Source organism: Fringilla coelebs, assembly GCF_963513975.1.
Source record: "Fringilla coelebs genome assembly, chromosome: 1".
NCBI classification, from domain to species: domain Eukaryota; kingdom Metazoa; phylum Chordata; class Aves; order Passeriformes; family Fringillidae; genus Fringilla; species Fringilla coelebs.
In genome coordinates this window covers 68,830,198-68,849,482 of record NC_140028.1, presented here as the reverse complement: position 1 = coordinate 68,849,482, position 19,285 = coordinate 68,830,198, and positions in this window count along the sequence as shown.

Sequence of the window (19,285 nt, the reverse complement as noted above, 5' to 3'; positions counted from 1 at the left end):
CTGATTTCACATGGATGGTGCACTTTCAAACATGTTTAGGAGATCCACGTATCTCTACATCCTATGATCCATTTAAAGTTGGCCAACTTGTATAGTAGTCATAATAGCAACTGATTGCCCAACCCTCTTGTACCAGCCAACCTCTTATGTCATTAAATTGGCACATAAATACCTGAGGAAGGGCTGATCTCTCAACAATCACTATATATGCAACTAACACTCAAAATATAATCATCAACCAGAAATGGAAGAGGAGAAAACTTATTGCCTAGCCAAAATGCTGAACTTTGTACATCATACCTTCTGTAATCTGTTAGACAAGTTGCAGGAGACAAAATACTTTTTAGAACTATTATAAATACCAGACTGTAAACAGCTGGGCATTTAGGCCAGATCTGGTATTAGTGTTTACTGTCCTGAAAGAATAGTTACTTTCCCAGAGGAAGTCTATCAAGGTTTTAATGATAAGCAAATTGATTTTGTTTGTGCTACGTATTCAACAGTGCCGAAATATTAAATCAGAACAAGAAACTACTAAGGCATATCTTTTCAATTGCTCCTGTATTTTACAGTTCAGTATTTTTAAATAGATGTGGTTTGATACCTTCAACCTACATAAGCATAGCAATCATAAGAATCTGTAGAAAAACGACTATATTTCCATTTTTGTCATTACTTACTGGTACATCATTAAGTTTACTATCTTAAGCTGCAAAAAGACACCTAAAGAATTCATTAGACCTTGTCAGAGAGTTAGAAAAGGGTGACTTTTTCCTACTTGAATGTATTAAAAATTATTTGTGACTTGTACTATTTTCTTTCTAGTGTGCAAAACAGTTAAACTTTCTTTTCAAAATGCATGCTCTTCTGTTTTATCAGCATTCTTGCATTTGCTTCTGATTCTATAATATCTGTCAAAGCTGTAGCATTAAAAATTTACCTCTAGAGATAACATTACAACTCATGTGAAGATTAAAGGGCTTAACTTCTGAAATATTCAATTCCTTGTCAATGTTTGTGAGTCAGTAATTTGCCCCAGTGTCATCAGCAATCACACCTGTTACCTACTTGTTTTATTTTTCAGCTGACATATTATCCAATGTTTGCATTATGGAGTATCCAACTGGATTGCGAAGCAATGCTGCAGAAACTACATTGATTTTCATTCTACAACATTTTGACTAGAAATAAGGACATATATTGTATTCGTTTTTCTTTTCTGTCCCATCTAGCTCCCTTGGGGTTTCTTAGGTAAAGGGGATTTTGAAAGAAAACATTTGTCCTAGCCAGCTGGAGCCAAGAAAGTGTCATAAACCACACACATTAAATGACATAATGCTCCATCTTACGTGATCTCTGCAGCACATAATACAGACAACACTTGTTTTCCACTATGCCACAGTCTGCACATTTTTCTAGGCACACAGTCTTCCTACTACTTCAAACAGTATCAGGAGACAGGTAAAACAGATTGCAAGAGACATCTGATGCAAAACTCGATGTAGCAGAGCAAGCCTCCAGTACTATTATAGGTTTTCTGCAAAATGTAAGAGCAAGGACTTAAATCTTCAGTAGATAAATCTTTACCAGGTTAAATTCTCATGAGTTTAATTCAAATTATTTTTAAAATCTCAAAGTTGAAAAAAAAAAGATTTTTCCTTAATGAGATATTTCATGTGGCAGTGAAAGGTATATTGAACAACACATAGGTCAGATCCCTCATCACAAGTAAACCAAGATCCAAGGAGCTAAAAGGATTGGAAATGGAATACTGTTTTTATAAAGAGGAATATTTGATAGAGCATAGCTATAAGTACACATCTCTGTGAACTGAAATCTTAATAAAATACGCTATTTGGTTCACAAAAACATTAAGAACAGGTTTTTTTAAAAATAGAAATTAAGCTCCAAGTGGCCACTTGCCTCCCCATATCCCTCCAATGAGAAAGGGGCAAAAAGGCAGAGATTATGGGTTGAGATAACAATTTATTACAAAAACAGAAATTAGATAAGGAAACAAACACTAACACCTACAATACTAATAACAAAGATGTTTAAAAGAGGGTGGTTTAATGGAAAAAATGCTCATGCAATTCCAACTGACCCAATGCTGCTGCAGCTAGCAACACATGAGTTCCCAAGACAAAGGAGAAAATGGTGGCTGTTACCATAGCCAATGTTTTATTCCCTCAAGACAATGAAGAACAACGTCAGAAAAATTGCCTGTACTCACACTTCTCCCCCAAGCCTGAAACAAGGAAAAACTGTGATGGACAAACCCTCCAAGTTGGATCATCTTCTTTACATCACTCCACCACTCCCCTTTGCTCCCCAGAAAGAAAAAGGAACAAAAATGGTGGTGGTTCCACATCATGTTCCCTTTTTTTTCCACCAGAAGCCATGTCCCCCAGACATGTGCATGATATAGAATAAATAACCTAGACATGTCCACATGGATCCAGGCTCCACAACCCCCTCATAGCAACTGTGACAAAATTGACTCTGCCCCAGCCAAAACTAGGACAAGAATACAGCATGGCTGCACTTGGATAATATAGTATTTCATCTGAGTTACATTCTTTAATAATAGAACTAATGACAATAATTGCTATCTTTAAATTAGTAGGACACCTTACACGGAAATCCACCGTAGATACTGCAGAAGCTGAAGCAAATACAACACATGCCCAATTAATTGCATTTTCTCTACAATGCAAGTAACTGTGTCTGAAAAGGTGCTAATATTCCTGCTGCAATTATTTCTTGAAATCTGGATCTCTTTGTCTGCAGCTGTCAACAATGCTATTGCAGAGTGAAAGGATAAACTTTGGAGTGCCACTGAGAGAAAGTTACCTAGTATGGCATTAAAACTTGCTGCTTTCCTAGACATCTCCTCAAATATTCTGACAGATCAATTATTATGATTAAAATTTTTGACCTGGCATAGCAATCTGGCACTTTACTCAAAACTCCATTTTGCTAGAAGTGTCTGGAGACCACAGAGGCCTGCCCCTATTTGCTTACAATCTGAATATAAAATAACACTGATTCAGATAGTTGAGGGACTGTCATATCACTAAGACAATATTAGCCAACATGACAGCAAACAGACTAACATTTATAGAATAATTATTATTCAGTGTTAACTTAGCATTTTGGATTGGTGCTAAGGGCTTCCTGCCATTTCTTTTCCTTCAAATGGAGCTCTTGCTATTACTGCAATTCAGCATCATTTATGAAGTGCATTTTGCCCTTAAACCCAAATTGAACATTAGCATTTTGCAACATTACCCTCTTATATGTTCCAGTATGAAGTGAAGCCAAAGTAGGTTCAAGGGATGAGGGAATCCAGCTCATAAAATGTTAATTATTGCTCCTATAAAAATGTTAATTAACTCAACTCTAAAATGCCAACAGAAATATGAGCGCCATGTTCATTGTGAACTTGGAAGTACTGGTGATCTGATAGGTCCTGCAGAGAAATAGCAGCATTTACCAAACAGAAAGTAGATCAGGATTATAGAAGTTATAAAAATGAAGAATACATTTTCTAACTTAATACCATGTACATAAAAGAAGTAAGTCTCAGAATACTGAGAAAGGAGACTTCTTCTCACTTCCCCTGAAAAAGTTTCTGATCAGCCAGTGTAGCAACTGCATACACCAGAGAAACATTATTTCCTACTTGAAGCTAATAGTTTCAGAGCAGATCTCTCAGCAGCCATTGAAGAATGAACAAGGCATTCAGGCTCCTATTGGTTTCCTGTTACTCAGTTAGCCACCTTCTTCTTGAGTTTCACTCTTCCTGTTGATATTTATCATGATTTGAACAGTGGCATGACCCACAGGATGCCCAGGCACTCCAGTGATTAATTAGTGCAACTCCTTTAGTCCGTGAGTAGTGTGAGAGTTTGTGACAGATGCACTTGACCCCTTGCTGTATTTTTGTTCAGGCTGACAGGAGCAACAAAGCTCACACCCTATGGTAAACCTGTGAGCTGGAAAGTTCCTGTTTCATGTACAAGAGAGTAAAGGTGCCTTGGAAAAATATTTTGTAACCTGGCTTTGAACCTCCAAAAATGAAAGATAACCAAAGTACAAAACTAGAGTGTAGAGCTAAAATAAAGACATTTAATGTGTCTATATTGCTGACAAGCAGCCAAATACTTCACTCTATAAATATTCTCATCAGGATGAGCATAGTTTTGAGCTCTCCCTGAAATGCAGTGCACCAATTGCTCTCCCCTTGAGCAGGGATGACTCACAATGTTTGAGTTTCCTTACCTGCACCTAACAGTTATTCCTTGTCTAAGATGGAAAAATACCTTTACTCACAACAGATCTTTGTAAGTACCTGATAAACACTGAATTAATACTAATGAAACATTACTAATCCATTCAATAATAATTAGTATAAACTTTGTACAGATACATGAACCATTGTCCAAATCTATGACTAAGATCGGACCTAGACAAACCTAGTCTGTTTAAGGAGTTGAGAAAGCAATGGGATCAATTTTGAGCCTCATGACTCGAAGGAATGGTGTTCCTTATCCTTTGCATCTCTGGTCTCTGTGTGAAATTCGATTCTAACTCAGCGTGCCCATGTGTGTTTCTTCCATGCAGTAATTAATAAGGCAGACCTCACTGTGAAATGCTATTGAACCTTGGTAAAACTGTAATAAATTTTCTTAAATTCCATTGAATGTATTGAACTCTGTCAGATGTATTGAACTCTGTCAAATTACTATTTGACCTAAATAAAACATATTGCTGCTTCACTCTTTTGGGTGATGAGCCTTTCATTCATCTGCAACAAGTTGGGATTGTCAAAAGTATGGCAAGTAATATCACAGATTATTTATAGAGTCATGAAATAAACCTGAATCCCAACTTTTCAGAAAAATGTACTTGTGATAACTGACATGACTGGGAAGCTGTGGGAGAGCAGCAAAAATTGGACAGTGGACATGTAAAGGATGGAAAAGGGAAAGGAATTATTTTTAAAATGCTAGGTACGTGCTAAGAAGCTGCTTATCAGGATAGGAAGAATAATAATACAAAGGAGCAAGACCTAAAAAAAGGAAATAGAAGACAAAAGGGCAACTGAGTTACTACTGTATTTGAAAATTGAACAGCTGCTGAAAAAGTTACAGAAAGAAATGTAGAAATAATAAAAGTCAGAAGAAAAGGTCAAGATTATGTGTATGGAGACTCCCTATTAATCTGAGACTGTGTAGATTAGAAAATTAACAGTATCCTCTGAATTGTTGGATGGAAGCATAATGTGTGACATCAATGAGAATAACCAAGTGAAAGATCATTCTTTGTTTTCCAAAGCCAGACTCATCATTGAAACAAAACAGTCTGACAGACCTCAGGGTGGTGGTCTGTGATACATTGCGTGAATCACTCCAAGATCTGTTACCATCAGCAAATTTACTAAAAAAATTATGGCCAAAAGATGAAATTGAAAAGGTGAAAAGGTGAAAAAGGTATTTGTGGCAAGGCTGCAATAATGCTGAGTAGACTTGAAGCAAACAAGATTGTGGGGCCAGGTCATCTCTTAAATATAGGACCCAACCTGCATATGGAGTGCCTTTCTATCACCAGCAGGGTAGCCTACTGAGCTGAGAAAATCGATACTATGGAGCAAGGTGAACCCATAAGGGGTCTTTTTAATGAGTTCTCTTACAGCCATCACAAAATTTGCCTGCATACAAGAGATACATAAACAAGAATCCAATGATATTCTATTATCTGCTACAACTGATTACGTGATGCTAAAACTACTGCTTAGAGGAGTCCTAACAGTTCTTAAACTGACTTACTTGTAAAATGGCATTAAATTAAAAGAGACTCAGAAAACTATGAGGGATTAGGTGTTAATGATCCCCACAAACAACTCCCTATCTGGGCAGAACTAATGCATGGCATTGCAAACCGTGCTTATGAAATAGGGTGAGAAAATCCATCAACTGAAAAACAAACCCAAGACCCTGAACAGGTGGTCAGTGAATCAGTGGTTGTGACCTCCCACTGCAGGAATTACCTTCGTCTAAGTTAGTGCATCATCCAGACCATTCATCTCAGTATTTTCTTCCCTGTTCCTTAAAAAAAAAGATTAACTAAGCATAAAACATTCACAATGCAATTGCTTAATTACAACTGCCCGGCCACAGCTAGTGATTAACAACTAAAACATAATTGTAAAGTTTTCCTCAGATCTTGAGGGGCTTAGATCTTGAGTGACTAGATCCAGCCCCTGTAATTCAAAGATTACTAATGTACCACAATATCTGATTTTTGCTGCAACACAAATAAGGATTTCTGAGGTAATAGGGGTCTTGGAAAAACTGCACATTATTTCCAGAATTCACAACCTGTATAATTCATTGGTTTGGCCAATCTAAAAAACAGATAGGAAGAAGAATTTAACAATTGATTGTCAGTGTTTAAATGCCAAGAGAGTCCTACTAATGACTTCAGTATCCAATATTGCAATTTCAGCAGCCACACCACAAACAGCCCCACACTCATGGATGGCAGTGCTAGATATGAAAGATATGTTCTTTGTGGTCTGCTTAAAATAAGAAGATAAAGAAAAATTTACTTTTACTTTGGAGGAAATGCACTTTTAACAGACTCCAAGGATATGAACATTCACCTACAATTGCCCATTCTGTGCTTGCTGAACTTTTACAGTCTCACTCCCTCAAGATGTGAAACTGCACCAACATATAGATGATATTCTAGTCAGAGGACCTTTCCCTGAAAATGTGAGGGAAGCAGCAGCATCAGCATGGCAAGAACTGCATAAAGTAGAAGTTGTGAACCCATCTGATAAATATCAGGAAGCAAGTAGAAAGTAAATATTTAAGTGCTTGGGGAATAGTGGGCACTGCAATGTTTCCTCTAGATATCTAAAGAAAAATGGAACAGCTGCAAATGCCCGAATCTAAGAAAGAGTTACAACAGCTGATGGTAATTTTAGAACATTTGAGAAGGCATGTACCTGGAATTTTTATCATTCTTCATCCATTATAATAAGTTTTGAATAAGGGCAAACCCTGGAAGTGGAAATTAGAATATAAGGAGACAATAAAAACTCTGCCTGTAGAATTAAAAGCATGTTAGTCATTTGGATCAGTACACCCTCATAACCGTATAAGAACCAAATAGGGTTTTACTGAATATGGTTCTTGCTTATTTCAAACTGGTCCTGACAGACCAAAGAGACGTTTACAATTCAACTTAACTGTGCTTAAATAGATGGACTTGGATGCTCTGAATAGGAAAAGGGGCTTTTAGTCAAAATAGTGAGACAAGTTAAGAAAATATCCCAAAGACAGCCTGTACAAAGCAGAGGACCATTTAACTTGCTAGAAGCAGTCCTAGAGGGGACTGCGTTTTCAGAAAGAGTTTTCACCAAAACTCACGGGCAGAAAATAGTGGGCTTTTTTGACAGGAATTTGAGAGGAATGAAAGTAATCAAGGGATATACTAAAGTTTCCAAACTAAAGATACTTTTAAATGCAGTTCTATTACCTTTATACAAACGTTGAAATCTCACCAATTTCCAATTCAATGAGGGAAACCTCATCTTACCAACTCCAGCGAGAAATTGGTAACACCAACAGAAGACATTTGATTCACTGGGACCTCTACAAAAAGGTTAAACGAGGCTGCGGCATTGTACATTGCCACTGGCAATGGCAGAAGGGAAACAAAGGCAGCATAAAAATAGGAGAACAAAGAGAAGGTATTTTAGCAGAAAAAGGCACAAAAATCCTATATAAACTTTCCCATAGTGTGTGGGCTGTTTAAACAGAGTGGCTCTGTCAATGCAAACCTCTGAACTGGGAAGTAAGCAGATCTCCAGTTTGGACAACTCAAGATTGACAACCATTACTAAATACAGCCAGATAAACACCATTCAAGATAAGATAGATGAAAATTCATGCCGAGAGCAACAAACTAGTTGTACAGTGGAACCAAAAAGCAAATTTATAGACTAAAATTAGAAAAATAAAAAGCATGAACTCTAAATTCCAAATGGCACCTCTTTGGAGCATGGCTACATCAAAAATTAGGTCACACAGGTAAAGAAGCACTTTATTTTCCTGTGTAGAGCAAAGGCTGCCACCTAACAAGTGAAGTTATGTCCTTAACGCAGAACAAAATTACAAACAGATCATCCTGCTAAAGCACCACTCCTACATATCAATCAAGAAAAAACTTTGTGATCAACATGGCAAATTGATTATATCAGATCAGTGATATTCTTTCACTCTGAGAGATAGCAGTATATCCTCACAGAAGATGAAGTAGTCTCCAGCATGTTTATGATAAGTGCCAAAAGGCCAAAGGACAAAATTCAGAATGAAAGCTATCATTTTGGTTCAAGAAGAAATTCAATGAACATTTCATACCTCATATTATTCTCAATCAAATGGGATGGCAAAAAATGCTAATGGCTTATTGAACAAGAGTTTTAAGCCACCAAGGCCCAGTGGGATACTTGATTTTCCAAAGTACTACATAAATTGAGTAATTGATGACCCACAGGAAGCCCTGTGAGCTGAACATTCTTTGCAAAAGATGGAGCTTGATGCTCCATCTTCTGATCAAAGAAAACATCTGATAGCATTACAATCAGGAAAGCAAATTTACCACAAATCAGTACAGCAGATATTAATGGTTACTAAACATTGTGGTCTACTTGCCAAGAAAGCTATTGATAGTAGAGGTGCACAACATAGAATCAATGCATGGCAGACTTTTCTTTTTTTCTAACTTGTCCAGCAAAAACCTGAGACCAGTCTATTTTAACCTACTTGCTTCCACATAAAAACCCACCTGTCTCAATCATCCATCAAGAGATCAGCCGCTTTTGTAGTAGTAGAGATCACAGAATCAGAGAATACTCTGGTCAGATCAGGAGGTGCAGTACAGAATGCAGTAATCAAACCCACAGGACATGGTAACCTCTGCCTTAGCATGTACAGGGAGGCCCAACATACCAAAATCGAGCAGTGGACAGCAAGAATGAAGACATCAATCTGATTGCAAAAATCAACTTTACACTTTGCCTATGTGTTTATAGTCTGTATCCAGGAATCTGGACATGGGTTGGAAACATATTTACATTATAGATGGAGAAACTGCCCTACAACACAATCATGATACTGCTGAAGGACCTATTACACTTGTCCTTCTATACAACTGCACACAGCTAACAACACCAAGGTAAGCCCAACATGGAATGGCAATGCCCAAGAGGAATGTAGACATTTGGATTCATTATGGGAGTTTGTAGGTCAATTTACTGTCAAGATCATGGTTCAGGTGCCGCATTGGGCACTGGGAAGTTTAACATTTCACCTATTCCCACAGCTCTCCTACAATAACAGCCACACCTATTGCCTATCAATGTAGTTCCTACCACATTAATCCCAGAATCAACCAAATCTTCTCCTCACGAATTACTGAAATTAGACCTTATTCAATTAAATACACAGGTCAACAGTGTGTGTTTAACTCATCATGCTCCCTCAAATGAATGAAATTACTAATATCTCAGCAATTAAACCTATTTGTTCACTATTCTGAAGTATGTCCCATGCAGGATGGTTGGGGTGGTTGCATGGATCAACCCTCACCTCTCCAAAAAAATCAAGAAGATATGTGACTGATATCTAAGGAGTAGGATTAGGAGTATTAAACAGCATGAATGCTGAAGTTTTAGCCAATAAATAGGCTCTGCAGCAAGTAATTTTCACAGCTTAGAACATCCATAAGAATCCCTATTATTACATTGGAAACTAACCAATAGCTCTTATCTGATTTATTTCCCAATGGGAAAAAAGGAAAGGGACCACCAACTAATTGCAAATGCACTGTGTCCAACCCAAGTTAATGTCTGTCTCATTCTCCGTTGTTTTCAGGCTCAGTTGTGGGTACAATCTACTGTGGCAGTAGATTGGTAGGAAAAGGTGAAAAGACCACCTTACCCGCTGTAAGAAGTAATCTGGGATAATGCAAGTGAGTCTGAAAAGCCAATTCAAATCCTGGTTGTATCTAGTCAATTTTACCTATGACTCTACTGACAGTAAATCAACAACTTTTAGTATAAAGTTTATAAAGAGTATGGGCTCAACAAAAGGGAAACAAGTAGCAGACTGTTGATGTTGATATATGAGTTGAGTGAGAACAAGGATTTGTGAAGGCAATGCTATTAAAGCCTAAGACATTTGTCTTGACACTGAACAAGTATTTGCTATTTTGAGAAATATCCTGACACAACCTCTGAAACTGTACTTGTGTATATTAGAAATGGATGTGTTTGTTATGAGAACCCTCTGTGATTTTATATTTCTAGGCAATATCACAGTAGATAGAAGCAATCACTCAAATGTTTTTAGATTTAATTTTACTGAAATTATAGGCTGTGACTTAAATATTCAGCTCCTGCCACTTCTCATCAATTATTACACTCTACATCGTATCAAGATTTACTACCTAACTCCATTGAAATGAATCTTACATTGTTAAGAAAGCTATTACAGCATGATGATCTCTACTCACTGCAGGAAAAAGTTCAAGAAAATGGACAAAGAATATGTATTACTGCTTACTATGAAGGAAAATAAATATGTCATGTCCAGAAGACTGCCAACAATAGAAAAAAATTGGTGTGATAACTTATGCAGATGGTCACTAACAGCAACAAGAAATTTGATTCTGGGCCTTTATCCCATTTTGATTTTGTTAGATCTAACAAGAAGATGCTTTTTACTTACAGTCTTTCCATGCAAAGTTTTGGTATGTAAGAAAGCAAATGCTATGCATTCATCATATGAGATCACCCAATAATGTAAAAAACCCACATAAAATTCATAGTAATATTTTACACTACAAGCTCTTTTCTTGCCATGGATCCTCAGGTGTGTCAACAGGTTATATTAAGTGATTATAGCATAAAGACAAGAGGTAAAAATATCAGGACTCTATTGACATGAACCAGGTTGACTCTAGTCAGGGAGGGAGTGTGATACATACACTTTATCCCTCACTGCACATTCTAACTCAATGTTCTTTTGTGTTTCTTCCGTGCAGTAATTAATAAGGTGAACTTTGCCATCTAACTTTATGAATCGTGGTAAACCACTGTTAATCTTTGTTAAATTCCATTGATTATATTGAACTCTGCCAAAGTATTACCTCAGTAAAACTCATTGCTGCATCTCTCTTTTGCATGAGGTGCCTTTCACTCCCCCACAACAGAGTTGCAAGGCACCAATGCAGCAGACCATGAGCCAGCAACCAAATGAGATCCTGGAATTTTTAGTTATACTCAGCCCTGGTAGTGCAGATAAAGAGTCAGACAAATTTCAGGACAAGTGCAGCACCTACTTCACATCCTGGGCATCTGAAACTAATTTATGTGTTTCCAATTACTTTAATCAGAGCAAAACCTGACCACTAGAAATACAAAAATAACCAAGTGACTCAACAGAGGATTTTTTCTTCTTTTTTTTGTTGGTTAAAACAATGGTAAGAAGAAAGAAGAAAGGAAGGAATAAAAGTCAATAAATAATGAACAAAAGATATTTAAGTAATTCTATGAAGTTTTTAAAAAAGTAAAAAGGATTATTTACCATAATCAATCTGGTTTGCAGCATATTCCAGTGAAACGTATACACTTATACAACTCAGAGAAAAGAAGCTTAGTTCATTATTTTAGGCTAACAAAAGGGCAACACTGGGAAATATCTTGCTCATATCACTTAAAGAGAAAAATATTATGATAATCAGTTGTACTAATAACATCCCTACAAAATGCTTTAACTTTCAATAAATGCTCTTGTTTCAAGGAGATGCTAAAACAAAAAGTAATTACAGAAATTCTTATTCAAATGAGGCAAAAGATCATCTGTATAAAGTGGTAAAAAATGTAATTAATATCTACCTTTTGCTCTTTGCTTCGTTTTTTTTGTTTCCCATTTAATTCTGATTCATTTTTAAGAAGACACTAGCTTGAAAAACTGAAAAGCATTCTCTCACAACATGGAGAAATAAATTTCATTCTCTTTTTGACATGACCAGGCAGAGACGTTGACACCCTGAATATATCACTGGGTATCAAGAAAAATTGGTAGTAGACACGTTTTACTGAAAATATATTTATTGCTACTTTGTTATGGCTTGTTCACTGAGCACATGGAAGTCGTTCTGTATCCCACCTTCCTATTTAAAAGCAAAACTTCTTACTAATTTAACCAGTGATGATGTGGCTGTCACTGCCTTGCAGATTTCCTACTGAGTGAGCAGACCACCACTTAAAATATTAGCCTTCTTAGCACAGGGAATAGAGGTCTAGTAGCTCTCATTTCTTCTTGCCAAAGAAGAATGAACCACGGCTTGTGTCAGATCAAAGATGTAGATAGAAAATTTCCCTGTCCATCTGTCAGCCTGATATATTTCATAAGGGTTGAATAATATTTTAGAAAACTCTTACTGGTATTTGCTTTTTTTTTCAGGTCACACACTTCAGCTTGACAGGTTTCCTTGTGTTTGGTTTTGGATGGAAATATAAGAGCGCAGTCAAATTAAAAATGGTTTATCTGCACACATTAACAATGACTTAAAACATGTTCTTCTCTTATTGGTGAGACACACTTGAAACCTGTATACCTTTATAGTTTACCTCCTGTTTACAACCTTTGAAAATAAAGTCTTGCATTTACTTATGCACGCATTCATTGCTAGAGCCCTGCAAGTGGGCACAGTGCTAAGAAAGCAGTCTAAACAGAAGCACTTTCTTCAAAATCAGACTGGACTCAGGGACACCAGCATATTACCTGCTCAAGGAAAACTAGATCATATCCCCAGTGAAGAAAGAATAGAACAGGTACAATTAAAGAGCAAGATAGTAGAGTATCTATCAAAGTAGAGACAGAGATCATTGCAGAGTTACATATAGTCTCATTGATTGTGAAGCAGCAACTTAGACTAAATAATGAAGGTTGGAGACAGCAGAAATGAGCAACAGGAAGGAAAGATGTACTAACAGCTAGTCTTTGACAGAATGAATAGCCTGGAAAAAAACAGAATGTGAGGAAAAAACGAGTGGCCACAATGGAGAGCTAGAAAGAATACCAGTTTAAAACTTTGGATGAAAGGATGAATTTCCAAGGTCTTGTTCCCTTATGGGAAAATATCCAATTTAATATTGGTAATTTCTTCCCATGTAAATGATCTCTTTTGAGAGAATAATCATTACTTGTTACATATTACAAAATATAATTGTTGAAACATAAAACTTTCAGGCCATTATAGTTATGTGTGTTCTGTCATGATTTTAAATAGGAAATTTAAACACTAATATGCTGGCTGACTTTGAATTATAATGTCAATTAGACAAAGCAGGCAGCTAAACTCCATTTCTATAAATGTGACTACAGGAGAGAATGGATTCTCTGCTGGTATATTAAAGATAAAATTTTGAGAACTACTAGACTGACCCAGCTAGCATTTACTGTACTCTTTATTGCACAAGGGAAAAATACTTGCAGGTTCTTCAAACTGTGAACAAAATGAGTGAATCTGGGACAAATTAGCCAACTAAATCATTAAAACAAATCATCAACTTGACTCCCATCTGCTTGCATTGCATAGATGGAAATAAAAAGAGCAACTCTTCCATCCTTTTTTCTCGGGTTCCAAATAAGTCCAGAGAGTCCAATACTGAGTCAGACAAAAAACAAATGCATAGTTTTTATAAATATTTAGTGGCGTGCATTTAGCACTTTGTGGGCCCTATGAAATGCATTCACAACAGTACTCATTCAAGTGTTTTAATTAGTGTAATATCTGCTGTAGCAGTAGTTGTATAGTAGCATTTTGAACTTAACCTATGGGTACAGCCTCAGGAACAGCCCCAATTATCTGGGCTTTGCAGCTTTTGTCAAAAGTCCTTGAAAATTTACACAACATTTTTCCATAAATCCTTTAAAAAAGTGAAATAAAATGGGCAACTGTGTCAATTCTTCAGAACATGAAGGCTAAAGAAAAGCTAAGTCATTACAGAAGAGTAAAACTAATGTAATTTTGAGACAGGGCTAATGAATGTGGAGATTTTATGCTTAATACCTGAGTTACATACATCCCAAAACATTCCACCTGCTCTTAATTGGGTCAGGGATTCTAACTTGTGGGAAGAGACGGGATAATGTTGAATTGCAGGCTGTGGGAACATGCCTGCAGAACGCCCTGTCAGGCAGCACGGGGAAGCACATGGCAGCACAGGGAGATTGTCTCTGCCCGACCTTGGTGGGAGGAGGTGCCAGTGGCACAGCCCCAAGGGAGAAGAGCCCGCCAGAAGCTGCCAGATGGGTGAACAGCACCAGATCACCCCACAGAAGGACATTGAGAGAGCGTTGCTGGCGTGGCAATGGGGGATAGGTCACGTAGTGAGAATTACCGTATGAGTAATGTATTCTTTGATATTTTTTCTCACAATACTTACTAGTCTTTTAATATACTCTTTAGTTTTACAGTACAGTACTATTTCATCAGCTGTACTTCTGAGAAACTCTTATTTTTCAATTAGTTTCCCTTTTCCTTATTTAATTTTAGAATTTGCTGCAGAGTATAAAATTGAGAATAAGTACAGGTCACAACAATGTCCATGAAAAGGAAATAAAATTAAATAGAAACAATAATATATTACATTAAAGAAGGCTTCATTGCTTATTCAGCAGTGCTTTGTCATAACAACAGCACTAAAAATGGTAATGTTATCCATGTGATCAATAGAATAGACCCATAAAAGCATTTATCTTAGATATATAACAAAATATATTAAAACAATTGTACACTGAAAATTCTGGGAATATTAAAACACTCACTGGCAACTGCCTAACTTGCTTGTTTAGGAAATAAAAATAACTGGAGATGAATTCTTGAGTTGCAAGGAAAGGGAACAAAACCCCATTATTGCTGATTTTTATTTGTCATTCAATGATATTCCACCATGTCCTTAGTAAAAAGAAGATAGCTATAGACTACACAGACACAAATATTTGCTATTCAAAAAGCATCAACTAAGTTTCAAATATGCATAATTTTTAAATGAAGCTTTATTATTTTAGAAAGTTGAAGGAACAGAACACAAATTTTTTGGCTCTTGTATTTGAGAAACCAGTTACTAAGCAGTGCGTCTAGACTTGGGATTCTGTAGATGTCTGGCAATAACTCAGCCATTACGTTTTTAAGCACCAATATTAATCTAGAAGCATCTCATTGCTGAAATCATAACAGCTGCCAGAAAACAGGTCAAGAAGCGGAAAAGTGGAGCAGGGAACAAGGTACTATAGCCAGCCTATTCACTAGCAATAAAGTGAAGGCAAGCAAGGAGAATCTAACTACATAGTGAACTTGCTTCCTCCTGCAGATGATTTCTATTCCTGCGCTCCTGCATAGAGAGATCTTCATAGAGGAGGAAACACGGGTGTGGTTGAACAGATGGATTTCCTCAATGCCTCCTTCCTTCAAGCAGCAGAGATGCAAAAATCACCAGACCTCTCTGGGCTGATATGTACACTCAACACAGTCTTGCTTCTCCAGGGGAGGCTTGTCCTGAGCAGCATGAATATCACCCATTCCATGCCAGCCACCCCTGAGGCTTGTTCACTCCCTGGTGCCTTCACAAAGACAGCTTTTACCTTTCTATGAAAGAGAGAGTGCATGATTTAACACCTGTCTTTAGGAGTTTCATCTATTAGATCAATTTCCTAAGTTCAAACTCTAGTGAAGAATGTTATACCAAGGGATGTAAAATCCATGAAAGCACATAAGTTTGTCAGGGCTTTGCCTAACTACGGCCATACAGTTTTGTGATATGCTGAACTAAGCCCTAGTCCACCCCATTTTCTTGCAAATTTTTTACTTTGGTATACATTAATTATACCAAAAGACATTTGGATCAACAAGAAACTGTCCACTTAATAACTACCTGACTTTTCTGGCTGTAATTCAAAATTTGCCATTGCTAGGAACCTGCTTATTTTTTCAGACATTTGTATAATTTATCAATGAAGAAATATTTTTCTTGCATGTCAAATCAGATATCAGCTTGACACCAAATGGTCTACTTTTTGCTTAAGCAATCTTCTGAAGGTTTGACATTGCTACTAATGCAAGGCACCAGATTTCACTTAACTATCCTCTGCAGATGTAATTAAGTACTTCCAAATGTTTTGCTTAATTGCATTCCTTAATGTTCTGAGTGATGTTTTGCACTTTTCCTTCAGTTACGAATTGCATTTATAGCTTCCAGTAATCCCATTTATCACTGCAATTTGCTTAGCTTGAAATGTGCTACATTAATTAGTTCTTTTCAAGTCTTTTGAAAGAAATGTCAGGAGATCATTAATTCTATATGGGCAATTTATTATTGCTTAAGAGAATTACATATTGCAGTCTGTTTCTTTTAGAAACTTCTTTTAGAAACTTATTTCAGTATTTCCCTGTATAAAAATTATCTTACATGATCACCTTTCATAAACCCTCCCTAGTGAGTATCATTGTAAATTTTATGGTTATAAAAGGCTCCCAAGCATTCAGCAGCCATTACAAAAAAACAGCACTAAAGATTTTTTGGTAAACTGTTACTCTAAAATGAGTTCACAAAACTGTATACATCATAGGAATAAGTAATTTCCATGATTTATTAGTATGTAACATGGTAATGATGAAGGTACACCATTCAAAGAAACACAGGGAACCAATAGTGGAATTGTTCTTTTTGCAGTTATCAATCTGTAGAAGAGACAGCTAATTATTTTCTTTCTTGAAATAAAACAAGAATGCAAACCTGGTTCTGCATTCTCCGGGGTTTCATCATTGTGTCCTGGTATAAGAGTTTACTGCTTGTCCACCTGCTTGATTTCACACACATCAGTTGTCACTTTAGTGCCTTTAAGCAGAGGAGTAAGTCTTAGTAAGATCACAGTGCTATTCACAACATGTTGACTCTGGTCCAGGGGAATTTATGAAGCCATCTGTTCCCCTCCTGAAGAAGATATGAGAAGACTGAGTATTTTAAAAACCCTGGGAAAAAACTCTACTTCCGAATCTACTGACATTCATACTGTTATAATTCAAAAGGAGATCCAAGAAATGGTGGAATAATGTGAATAGTAAACTTGAAAATCAAGATGGTAATTAAATATGAATAGTATTACCTGTTTAAGGAAGATTAACAGTGGCTTTCAGGTTACACTACAGATTTAAAGTGGGAGGAATTTCAACTCTTAGGGAAATTAGCAGAGCATAAACTCATACTTCTCATAATAGAAAAGGCACATATTCCCTTCTAAAATGCCAGTTTAGATGCCCTTGGTCATGCTCTGTAACAGTGATTTAACTACTTTGTGTTTTATCAATCTCTTCTAAAATGAAAGCTACTTTTCTGAAGGTATATTTCTGTTTGCTTGTTGGTTTTCTGATTTGTTTTGTTTTGGTTTTTTTTTTAGTTTGGGTTTTGTTTTGGTTTTGTTTTGTTTTGGGTTTTTTTTGGGTCAGGGTTTTTTGAGGTATTTTTGTTCTTTTTTAAAAAAAATTAAAAGAAATTAACACATCTCTATGTGTCAATAAATACAACTTTGTTCTTATACTTGTTTTTGTTAATATAATAACTAAAGCTTGGTTGATAAGTAAGAGAAAGCTATAAAGCAGAAACTGTTTAAAATCATGTAGTCTATTATCAATCCCTTTGAATTATCATTTGAAACACATATACGTTAGTATACATCAGTACATTAATTACTTCTAAATGAGACACCAGGGAACAAGCATGTCCCTTTGGGAGAGGTGTTATGATTCAGTTTATATACTTTAGATTTCACACCCTAGAAATAGGACAACTAATCACTTTCCATAAAGTCATCATTTCTTATGAAAAGAATAATATATTATGAAAACAAAAAATTCTTGTTAAAAACCAAACATGTTAAAGACATATTTCAAGTTTAGACATTCTCTAGAAGTTTATTATCCTTTTCAAGCCTAAGTAGCACTGTGGAGTTTATTCATCTTACTGGACTCCTTAATGAGAAAATCAGTATTTACCCTCTTTAAGAATCATGACCCCTTTCTTCACTGGACAGGCAATGGGATTATATCATACATTTTGTGGATCAGAAGGAGACTTTCTGAATTGGTCTTGGTTTTGCAATATGAGTGTTGTCGCATTATGACAAAACTTAAAGACACAATATACAGACGATGCAGTTTGGGATATGATAGATTTACTGGATTTCACTTCAGCTAGTATGAAAGAAAACCTAATTTTTCGAGACATCAATTATTAAAACACAAATATGAATAAGAAAGTTCTCTATGATCTCTGCATCATTGTTCAAATAACAACTCAAATTCTGGATTACACTGAAAACTGTCTCCACGAACTTATTTATATCTCATTTGCTTTATAAAGAACAAAACCCCAGTAACATTTGACTGGAATTCTTCAGAAGTAAGCCTGGAATGGGATGAAAACTAGAAAAATACTATGAAAAAGATTTTGAGCAGGAAAGAAAATTCATCTTTATATAAGAAACAGAGCAAAGGATTAAGGAATTAATCAAATACCAGAGCATGATGAAATAATAACTCAACACAGAGTCTCTGGCCCTATTCCCCAGGCTTTTCTTATTCATAAAAGTAGAAACTTGCTTAGATTAGGACAGACTTATTTAGTTCTTTCCTTCCATTTCCTTTTCAGGTTATTACTGTCTGTAACATAGTGCCCTTGTAGGCACCTCTTGTCTTTTTCCTGTGATATACAGGAAGAAGCAGCAGGCTAAGCAACAATAGGATATTCCAATTACTACTCTCTATACACAGTATCTAGCAATAATAGAATAATATTATGCTTTTCTTTCTATCTATTTTAAGAATGGATAAGATTGGCATCTCTGCAGAGGGTTTCCAAGCCAATAGGTTTTTTTCAGAGTAGAGCTAAGAACTACATTACCTCCTGGGGGCTCTTTCTAAAGCTGAACTTTTATGATTATATCAATGCTTTGAAGACCTATAGATTGTGCCTTGTTCAAAGTAGAATATTCTCTCATCACTTGGAATACTTGGGTAATAGCCTAAATCATAGCTACCTTTCTATATTAATACAACCAGCACTCTTCTTGACCTTTGGATTCTTTGCCATTATCTTCTCTGGAATGAAAAACAGTTTTACATCATTCTGCCTCAGCAGTATGTC